Raw genomic sequence first — 11269 nt, 5'->3', positions numbered from 1 at the left:
GCCAAGGTGGAAACATTGTAATGGTAACGCATGTCGAGAAAATAGGCAAAAATGCTGCGAATAGAACCAAACCGCATTAAAAAGGCGTGTTCTATCGACGAAAGCAACGTGAGCCCGCGCAAAATGAATGAGGCCCTCAGCGCATTGGTGTCACATAACCCCATTGAATTTCATACTATTTCGCAGTGCGTATTGAGACTTCAGGCCGGAGGGGCGATATACCATTAAATTCTGAGGGAAAAGTAATGAAGCCACAGCCAACGCATGCGCCCCAACGCTGCAGGCTCTTCACTAATGGTGCCCTGACCCACAAAATAAGTGGGTCAGGGAAACAATGGGAGATGGTAACCTAGCCTAAATGTAGTAGTAATCGTGAGCAGGGTATGCAATGCAAAAGGAACAAAATAATAGTCCCTTCGAATCGCGCACTATATACAGGGCGTTCCATATTTATTTGTCTGGGTTTAAAAAAATTCTCCTGCGCAAATCGCTGGTCTATGTCTGCTCAAGCACAGACCACAGGGTAGCCTGTAACAGTTTGCGTTTTTAAAAGAATAATTTAACATCAAATCGTGCCTGACCTTCCTGGAATCAGGGAAAATCTAAAGCCGCCTGCGCGATCTCGCGAACTACGACGCAGCCAATATCCCTCCTTAGAGTTGGCGTAGGTCTCGCAGTTCCGAGATGGCGCAGCCTGAAAAATTTTTCTGCTCCGTTCGCCTAGGCGAAAATTCCCCGCGCCGACGACTGCAGTTTTTCGCCGGTTCCAGAAAATTCAAACCAATTCTCAAGTTTAAATTATTTATTGGAAAACGTAGGCTATCATAAGCTACCCAATTTCGTGTGCTTGAGCCCAAACAGGCAAATAGTTTGGGCTAAATAAATTTTTACAACCTCGGCAGATAAATACAGAACACTCTGTATAGGGGTAGCATATGTGGCAGAGTCTCCAAGAGAATCAGCTGTGGTTATGAGGTATACAATTAATGCAGGGAAGAGAGGATTTAAAGTCGTGCCGCTGAAACACAACTGAATTGGCGGTCATTGAGCGGCCTTTCTTCTATACATAACCAGTTTGGCCTGATGATAGTGATGATGATAATGTTGATGATTTACTTTGTCTTTGCTGTTATTCGCATGTTGTTTAACGCCGCGTTGTTGACGTCCAGTTAGCACATATTGAACGTCTCTCTGCTATATAATAATAATAATTGGTTTTTGGGGAAAGGAAATGGCGCAGTATCTGTGTCATATATCGGCGTAGTAAGGGAAGGGATAGAGGAGGGAGTGAAAGAAGAGAGGAAGAAAGAGGTGCCGTAGTGGAGGGCTCGGGAATAATTTCGACCGCCTGGCGATCTTTAACGTGCACTGGCATCGCACAGCACACGGGTGCCTTAACGTTTTGCCTCCATAAAAACGCAGCTGCCAAGGTCGAGTTGGAACCCGAACCCGGGAACTCCGGATCAGTAGCCGAGCGCTCTAACCACTGAGCCACCGCGGCGGGTCTGCTATATAACCTGAAATATAACCTGAAATATGTTTTCCTTCGCAGTGATGTGCCATTTCAATGTGCCGCAGAAGAGCGCTTCATTTCTGCTCGTGCACAGGCGCTCGCACTTAATCTGAACTTTAGGGTAAGTTCTTTCTTTCTTCCGCTGAGCACGAAACTTGTATTTTTGCACAAAAGTAAGGAATGCCTAAGAGTAGGAAGGCTTCCATCAACGCCTTCCAACTAGGCCTTTTCTGCGTCACACCGCCTGCAGTCGGCTTAATGCACTTGATGTGCCGACCGGGCCCACTTTTTATTTCCGAATCAACTCGAATTTGTTTTCTAATTTACGTTCCAACTTTTTTCTCTGAGGTTCACCTAGTCTCTTTCGCTTTCCAAGTAGGCCCTGGTGTCCTAAAGCTGAGCTGAGGTGTTCACATTAGCCTCTTTTTCTGATGTCGATAGGAAAGTACTGAAGGTATAAAACTGCATTACTTATCTGGGGTTCTAATGAATTGTGCTTCTCTTAGCGCGAGGCTAAATGTTTAACTTAGGGCGACGGAAAAGTTCAACGTCCAACAATGTATAAAACTAACAAGTCTGTAAATCTGATGTGCGAATGAAGTCCACCACCAGCAATTGTTGTCCCCCCCCCCCCCCCCAGTTCTATCAAAATTCATCAGCTCTAGCTTTGTACCGCGGTATTAAGCAGGCGCCACCTGTTCTAGCCATGACACTTAATGAACGAGAAGTTGCACAGCTTAAAGACCACACGTGTACAGCGGGCTCGACAGGGGCTGTTGACAGCGCCCATCCTGTTCATTGTCACACATTGTGTTGAAGGGCTAAAGAATGTTTCGTTTATTAATGAATCACAAGACGAATCCATGCTATTGTTCATCGTAAAGATCGATTTTCTATCTTTTTGAGGGTATGTAAATATTTGTCCGGCAGCAGGAAACCTATTTGAATTTAAAAATTTTCCTGCCACAACGTTTGAAGTCGACGTCTACACCGAAAAGACCGGTTGTCGCCGTTTTGAAGTCGATGGCGGTGTAGCATGGCCTCTGGGATCCGCCACAAAAATGCAGCGTCGACGCATGCAGTTTACTTCCAGAACCTGCCGGCGATGGCAGCACGTGTATTTTGCTGCTTTGGTATCTTTGTAAAGCCCTGTTTACGGTGACAGTGGCCTTTATATCGTTAAATTTACATAGTGTATCGACGCAGGTTGAATTCAGTTTCTCTTCAGGTTTTATTAGCTTGATATATTTAGCTGAAAGCCAGAATTCTTGAAGCTTATTCCTACCAACTAGGGCTTATTCATGACATTCATCGTAGCGCGAGAATTAAATGGCTTGTCTTTCGAGTTCTAAATATATTCTACCCAAGGTGCAATTCTATGATTTGATTGTATGTGCATTAGCGTGGACAAGTTTTTAGTGACAGCTGCTTGGTACCCGACTGCCAAGATAATCAGTTTTTTGTGGAGACATTTTCTCAAAAACGACGCGTGTCTACGTTCTCCACATGGACCAAGTCACCTCAAACAGCAAATACAGTGATGCTAAAAGGAGGGTGACCATCAGCGAAATGAAATCGTGAATGCATTTGAATTTAGCTCTTCCACGCTAGGAGTAGGCATTTGTTATAAGCCTAAATATGCTTTTCACGCGACAGCGTTAAAGGCCCGTTACCTAGAAAATCTGGCGTTGGCGTTGTGAGCAAAAAAATCGCGAGCATGCCCTTGGCTAGTGGTGCACAGAGATTAACCTAGAAGGCAGGTGGGCACCTAGGTTACATGACCTCGCAGCGTCATTACAACCTGCACACCGGGTAGGGAGCAAACTGCCCACCGTGGCAGGTGACATATAAATTAATGATTGCTCGCTCGGGAAGATCAACCTGGGCCATCCGTACAAGGTCCATTACTGGGAACAGCTGTCATCGCAGGGCAGTGGCGCATCACTTAACCACTGCACCACTGTGACAGGAGGGGTATGAGGACTTCCAGGCATGTATGAATGTAAAGTAGAGAATGACATTCTGCTTATATAGAAATTAACCCATCACACTATGACGTCACACCTTCAGGTGGAGCTTAAGTGTTCCCTTCAATTTTTTTTTCAGAGACATGGACGGGGCCCCTGGTGTGCACCATGAAGTCGCATGTAGTGGCGACAGCTACACATGGACTTGCATTGCTTGTGCACTGGTAAGTGCGTTCCTCTTCCTCTGCTGCAAATGGCAGTTTGTGTAGGCAGTAACTTTTAGCGTCTAAGGTATCGCCGAGAAACTATGCTGTGTTATTTTCCTTCTCACTGAAATATTCAAAACCGTGACGCTATTGACAAGAGCTAGATATAGACCCCATGACTGCAAGTCGAAAATGATAAAGTTTCGGCTGAGGCACTGCCATTCAAATAAATGCGTTGAAGTCAGTACATTGTTCTTTCGTGGCCTTTTCTAGCTAAAAGTGCTCGGCTTTCATTGCAAGTTACTCAGTTTTTAAAACATGGTAGCCAGTCGGTGCTAGGCAGATATCTATAGCTATCAGCCCATGACGTAGAGGTAAAAGGCGGTGATTGGTGTAGGCACAAAACGGAATGACCTTTGACCTTATGGGTTGTTCGTCGCCAAATACATTGCTGTCAGCGCAGAGGAGCTGCAAGTCTCTCATAAAATATTGCAACCGACTGCATTTTCATTAAGTGGCACCGACTAGCTTCCTTAGGTACAGGCAAAAACTAATGTCAAAGGCAACTATCGCCTTTACGTCTGCGCGCACTGCATTACGACACGCAAAGCGAGCTTGGGACTGCTGATATTTTGAATGACAGCGGCAGCGAGAATCTTCCTCGCATTTTTTGGAGGCATTCATTGTCCTTCCGTGTATACAGGTATTCCATTATGTATCCATCGCTGTCGGTGCTCATTAATTCTCAAGAGTACTGATGAGGATTTCTTTAAACTTATAACAAATCAAATAATGGCAAGGCCACATGTGGGCCAGAATACCACAGATATTGTGTTGTCATTTTGTTCGATTTTTGTATCACTGTTTGTTTTGAATAAGAGACGCCTTCTTCAAGGCAATCACCAAGTTTGGGGAAAGCACAGAGGAAGTGCAGAGTACGTCGTCCTGTGCTTAAATCACTTTAGAAAATGGCCGATGAGTTTGCATAATCAGCGACACCAATGTCTTTAAGAATGTTTAAAATGCCGATGAAATCATCAGGGCAATTCCTTTGTGCAGTGACGAGAAACTTATGTTGAAGCACAAATATTTATCGGTGATGCACGTCTTTTTGACAAGTAACAATGTTGTTCTCATTCAATGAGTGACCGAAAAATGGTATGCTCAAACAGCCATTGGACAGAAAATCGAACCGGCGAACAGTATTACTACACTGCCTCCATCCCTCCTTTTTACGCTTAATATGTTTCACTGACTCTTGTGTGCAGTGGCTGATTTGAGATTTCCACTCGTTTGCGGCGCGTCGGAGTTAACTGACGACGTCGCATCCTCTAATTTCTCGAGAACAAGAGAACAGGGTGGACCAGAAATACACTTTAGTGGTATCATGCAGCACAGGGTGGGCTAGGAGGCGGGGTCCCCTATGGGTGGTTCCATGTGGCAGTCCATGTGGACCCGATGGTGTTTCTATAGGGCCACATCGCCTCCTTGTGGGCTGGCCACTGTTCACTTACTCCATCGGTGCTTTGAGGAAGCGATCTAGGCAGCCTAAGTGGAGCTTGAATGTGGGTTCCACCTGAAATGGGCCATACATGGGCAGCCAGCCAGGCTCCCCAAGTGGCCCTGCATTGGACCGAATAGGGCAGCCCATGAGGACGAACGTCGGTTTTTGCATGTCATTTAGTCTTTTGAATAACCCACGTATGACACATGCGGGTTCACCAAGGACATGCTCAATGTGACCTTGGCCACACGTTCTCGAGAAGGCGTCGATATAGTTATTTTACGGTCTGCCAAGCAAAAATACACACGCTGCAGCCTCGGAAGCGTATTTCATCTGGACCTTTTGATATGCATGACAAAAGCAGGAAGCCCGCATATCCTACTGGGACCTACTTTAGGTCAGTGTGGGCAGCTCGTATCTGATTGCACTAATGTGACACATATCCATCGGGGGTGAGAAACCCAGCTACTTTAGTCACCAGGGCAATACGAGCAATGTATACGCATCCCGCACGTGTTCTGCCTTTGGGAGAGTTTGGGAGCTGCTTATACGCCATAAAACCCAACAAACACACACACACACACACACACACACACACACACACACACAAACACACACACACACACACACACACACACACACACACACACACAGAGAAAGATAGAAAGAGAGAGAGAGAGAGAGAGTGGACAGAATATGTTGAGTTTTTGCGCTCGCATGCCAGCGTACACGGTTGCGATTTTCCGCAAGTGTGGCACACAGCTCACTTCTTCACGAGAAAGTAGGGCTTATAATATGAAGCTTAAGTACCAATCTATGCGGCAAACCATGATTATTTTCTAGGAGAAGGAAGGTCGGCCTCAACATTTCGTCAGTGATAAGGTTAGAGAATAAAAGATATAAACCGAGAGAAATTCTGCGCAAGCATAAAAAATGTGCAAGTATCCTTGCCAGGAAAAACAAAATAAAACGATGCACATAAGCAAAGGGGAACGCGATCATACCTTTCCCTTCGTCATTTTTATTATATTATATCACAGTGCTGTCCAATGCGGGCAGCTGCCCGTGACTCCGGTCAGGCTCGCGCATTTGGCGTCCCAGCGGATGTTCGTGCTGAATGACAGCGGTAAGCACCGGCACAGCCCACGTCTGTGACGTGGCAGACTGTGAAAGGTGTGTGCTTCTGTATTTGCGGCGTTGAGACGAAACGTGGCTTTGCGAAACATTCTCTCCTCTTATTCTATCTGCATTTTGCACCCGTCTGGGGGCAAAAAGAAGGGAGCGCAGAGGAAGGAGGTCGTGGAGATGTACATCGTTTCCGGGGCACGTCCTGGACGTTCGGACAAGAGTTGTGGCCATCGCTGCCTATTAGTAATTCGCCCAGTTGAGTTCTAGGAATGGATTTCGTGTTTGTAGAAGCACGTTTTTATTTCACTGACGAAGACTGTTTTTCAAAGAGGGTTACTCACCTTCTCTCTCTACATTTTTACATGGTTGACCTCTTACATGTTCTGCAGTCCCTTCGTCTCGTGGGTGTAGATGCGCCGCCACCGACCCGACCCACTTCATCTCGGCGTCAGTGTTCCGAGGGGGACATCAATGGCCCGGAGGTGAGGAGGACTCGGTTGTTAGCGGATCAATTTTGCGCTAACCTTCAGGCAGCGCCACCTTGTTGCCTGTCGCAGTTGCCGCACTGGTGTGCCCCAGTACAGTTTGCTGGCCGAATGGAATGCTTGCGCAAAAAAACAAAGCCGAAACGATTACAGGCGCAGTTTTACCCTATGATCACTGAAACTTGTTTAGACGACCTGTGGAGGTTCAGGGGACATCCAAGGGAGTTTCAGTGCCCATTGCGTAGGAAGCATTGGGAGCACTTCAGAAAAATTTTAACGTGACAGAGTTGTGTCCCGTTCAGCAGAATGCGCGGCGGCGGCAGCAATGTAAGCTAATAATCCGCACAGAAGCATATGGTCCGCCTGCCACCTAGGTCCTTAGACCTTGTCATGTCACCACAAACTGCGCTCCATGGCAGGTGGCGGCCACCTAGGTCATTAGACATTGTCATGTCACCACAACCTGCGCTCCGTGGCAGGTGGCGGCCTGCCCACCTTATTGTAAACAAACTGCCCACCTTTGTAGGAGACATTTAGGTTAATGAATGGTCGCGAGAGGTTTCATTGTCACAAGCCCTATCGGTGGCTGTTTTAAACAGCCGCTTGCCGGGCCGGTGATGCGTCGTTTAACCGCTGCACCACTGCGCCAGAAGTGGTGAGAGCACATCCAGCCATCTATTAATATAAAGAGAAACCTGACCAGTTCTGAATGTATGAGTTCCATAAACGTCATCGCATCATACCTTTAAGGCCGAGCTTAAGTGTGCCTTACAGCTTCTTTTTTGCTTTTCTGGGGCGCTCTGATTATGAAACCTACATGAATTCACTGTGAAAGTTCAATCGTCTTCATGATGGTACTGATTACGATTACGAGTTTTGATACCATTGTTGTCTCCAAATGGGTTGGCAGTGAATTAAGTGCATATATTAGTGGCTGGCTAGAAATTGGCATACAAGAATGGCTGCCTACACAGTAAGCATAGCTGAGGTAACTGTCTGTGGGAAAGTACCGACACAATTTCTTCTCTATAATCAGTAAGGACGTTTTAATGTTCTCAATTGTAGTGCTATGAACTGAGTCTGGAAATGTTTTCATGCCAGGGACGTGACCCTAACACAGCTATGTCACCACGTCATGACACAGCCACTTTAGTGGGTAAACATCGGAAGCATAAAAACTTGTCAGTGTCGCCGCGAGAGAAACTTTCGGTCCACATTCTTTTCATCAGTTACTTTCCGCCAACACCGATCGAGTTACAAACTACTGCTAGCAAAAAAAAAAAGATGACCAAAGAATTTTCAGGTAGTTCTAACTTCCTTACCACCTGGCATTGCCGATCCCAAATAGTCCTCCGCAGTTCGACATGGGCGACATATAGCGGGCGTCATTCAGCACAGGCTAATGTCTTTGACAAGAAATTTTGGATGGATGCCGAAGTGAAGAGGAAATATCAAGGCGATCTTCGTCGCGGTGTCTGTAAAAATTTTACGGTAGTCTCAACGTATATTTTATTTAGGCATTAATCTGTAGTTTTCTTCCTTGTAGGCACCCTTTGCCTCTGCCTTCGCTCGATGAGTGTGGCTCCTTCTCGTCATGCACATTAGCCTCCACTGTTTCTGTCGACTCTGCAATGAGTTTCCGCTCAGTTCAGCCATTAATCTTTGCACTTTATATGTGTTCCTTGCTGCTTTCTGCGCTGTCCGTGTCCACTAGTTGAAGCTGGTATCCTGAACACCACAAACTAATCGTGAACTACTCCACTTTGCTTCAGCACATCGGACCTGTGGTTCAGCCGTCACCTTGTGTGTTCTGAGCTTCAAGTCCTGTTCTGATCCTCGCGGCTGCCAGAGAGCCGGTAAGTTATCGAGCCAATAGCTTTCTGCCGGGCAGAGCGTTTCACTAGCCCAATGCAATAGTGTCAGATGAGAAGTTACCTTGCCTCTACCTGACGTGAGATCTTGAGATTCGGAGGAAGCATAACATCGTATGCACACAGGGGGCTTTTGCCCCAAAAGGAGTATCAAACATGGTGGTGATATATCTTAATAGGTCTATGGGCTGCTGGTAGATTCAAACATTTTTTTTACTTATTCATGGGTGGCGTTGCAACTACGAGGGAAGTTCTTGAGCACATTGCATGTGTTGAATAAGCTTGACACTAAAATCGAGAGGGTTCCATGGTGTCTTAGAGGCTACCTTTCACAGGCACCTTCCAAATGAAAACCAAATAACTGAATGTAAGATGAATAACTAAGGTTCATAGGTAATAGACATATAGGGATAGCAAGTATATTAAACTGAACGTAGCGAGCACATAATAGCCTGATGTAGAAGAAATTGGAAGGCGAACAAGCACTTCGTTGTGCATAGCGCATTAAAAGTAAAAAAAAGCGCTCACATAACGGTAACCACTCTATGACTCCAGAATAAACTATAACTGTTTAGATATTTTAACGCCACAGCATTCGAGCTACCGTTCACTATTAAAGCCATCATCGTGACGCGCTGCGTTTTTTGTCATCAAAGTTGAGGGGAAAGGCGGCTCACGTCACTAAATAAATGCAATTGCCACCTGCCCACCGTGTCGCTGCGGATCAATTCATTGGGCGAGAGACCGACAGCTAATGCCTTACGGGAGCTTGGGATGCACGGGATGTTTCTGATAAGCTCCGCTGGTGGCTGTGTTTGTAACAGCTATGTGCCGTGGCAGTGTCGCATTGCTTAACCACTGCTCGACTCTGCATTTCGCTGTAACTAATCAAGCCTGCGCGGTGGCTGATTGTTATGGAGCTCGGCTGTTGACCTTAAGGACGCGGGTTCAGTCCTTGCCGAGGCGGTCGCACTGTGATGAAGGAGGAACGCTAGAGGCCCGTATATTGATCGGTCTCGGTGCACGTTAAAGAACCCCAGGTGGTTGAAATTTCCGGAGCCCTCCACTACGGCGTCCCTCATAGTCTGAGTCCTTTTGGGTCTTTACTCCCAAAAGACTAATACGATACCGTAGCTCTTAACTACGGTGTGCTTCATAGTCTTCAGCAAGTTAATTTCCACAATTTACAATTCAAATTGCATTTCTATTTTTCAGTGTCCCTTTTGTTGAACCGCCTTTCCCCTCAGCTTTGATGACAAAAATTGCAGCGCGTCACGAGCATAGAGCTATTAATTAATTAGAGACTACATTAACTTGCAGTCACCGCTGCTACGCCATCGGTGCAACGATGCTCCTTCAACTTCCATGGAGCACAGCACGAGCAACATGTCAAGCATCGGGGCCTGCCAAGAAAGAGCCTCGGAGTAAATTCCACCTCTCTGGCATCAATGGTCGCGATTCTGGCGCAGTGATCGAGGCGAGGTGGCGAGTAATCGAGACGACCGACTCCAAGCATAAAATGCGCTTGTGCATACATCATTGCTTCTGTTTGGGAGAGGGCAGCCGGAAATATTTGACATAGGAGGCATATAGCGAGCAGCATCCAGCGCAGGGTAATATCCTTGTCAAGAAATTTTGAATGACGAAATAATGGATGGATGCCCAATTGAAGAGGAAATATCATGACAATCTTCATCGCGGTGTCTCTAAATGTGCTATGGTGGTCGCAGCGTATCTTTTAGGTTTTAATATTTAGTTTTCTTCCTTGTAGGCAGCCTTTGCCTCTGCCTTCGCTCGATGAGTGTGGCTCCTTCTCTTCATGCCCATTAGCCTCCGCTGTTTCTGTCGACTCATCAATGAATTTCTGCTTAGTTAAGCCCTTAGTTCAGCCTTTATAAGTGTGCCTTCCTGCTTTCTGCATGCGCTGTCTGTGTCCACTAGTTGAAGCTGATATCCTGAACACCATAAAAAAACTAACCCTGAACTACTTCACTTTGCTTCAGGACGTCAGGACCTGTTCTACGCCGGTCGGCTTGTATGTTCTGAGCTTCAAGCCCTGTTCTGATCCTCGCGGCTGCCAGAGAGCCGGTAAGTTATCGAGCCAGTAGCTTTCTGCCCTGCAGAGCTTTTTACTAGCCGCAATGCAATACTGTCAGATGAGAAGTTACCTTGCCTCTACCTGACGTGAGATCTTGAGATTCGGAGGAAGCATAACATTGTATGCACACAGGGGGCTTTTGACCCAGAATAAGTGTCAAATATGGTGGTGATATATCTTAACTGGTCTATGGGCTGCTGGCAGATTCAGACATTTTTTTTTACTTATTCAAGGGTAGCGTTGCAACTACCAGGGGAGTTCTTGAGCACTATGCATGCGTTGAATAAGCTTGACATTAAAATCGAGTGTTCCAGGGTGTCTTATAGGCTCTCTTTCCCGGGCGCCTTTCAAGTTAAAACCAAATAATGCGAATGTGCGTAGAATAACTCAGGTTCATATGAAATGTACATATATGAATAGTAGGTATTTTAAACTTAACGTAGTGAGCACGTTGTTATAGCCTGCTGTAGAAGAAATCGCAAGGTGTACAGGCACTT

At 46.2% G+C, this 11269-nt stretch overlaps 1 long non-coding RNA gene across 1 annotated transcript; it reads left to right on the top strand.

Moving 5' to 3' along the window:
* Positions 1-8573: 8573 nt before the first annotated feature.
* Positions 8574-10792, top strand: LOC144101280 (uncharacterized). The gene is made up of 3 exons (XR_013307977.1): positions 8574-8659; positions 9995-10098; positions 10678-10792. It is a non-coding gene; the product is annotated as an uncharacterized LOC144101280 (long non-coding RNA).
* The last annotated feature ends 477 nt before the right edge of the window (positions 10793-11269 follow it).

This window comes from Amblyomma americanum, chromosome 8 (genome assembly GCF_052857255.1).
Source record: "Amblyomma americanum isolate KBUSLIRL-KWMA chromosome 8, ASM5285725v1, whole genome shotgun sequence".
In the NCBI taxonomy this organism is placed as follows: Eukaryota; Metazoa; Arthropoda; class Arachnida; order Ixodida; family Ixodidae; genus Amblyomma; species Amblyomma americanum.
The sequence above is the reverse complement of the archived record's forward strand: the minus strand, read 5'-3'. Positions and strand labels throughout refer to the sequence as shown.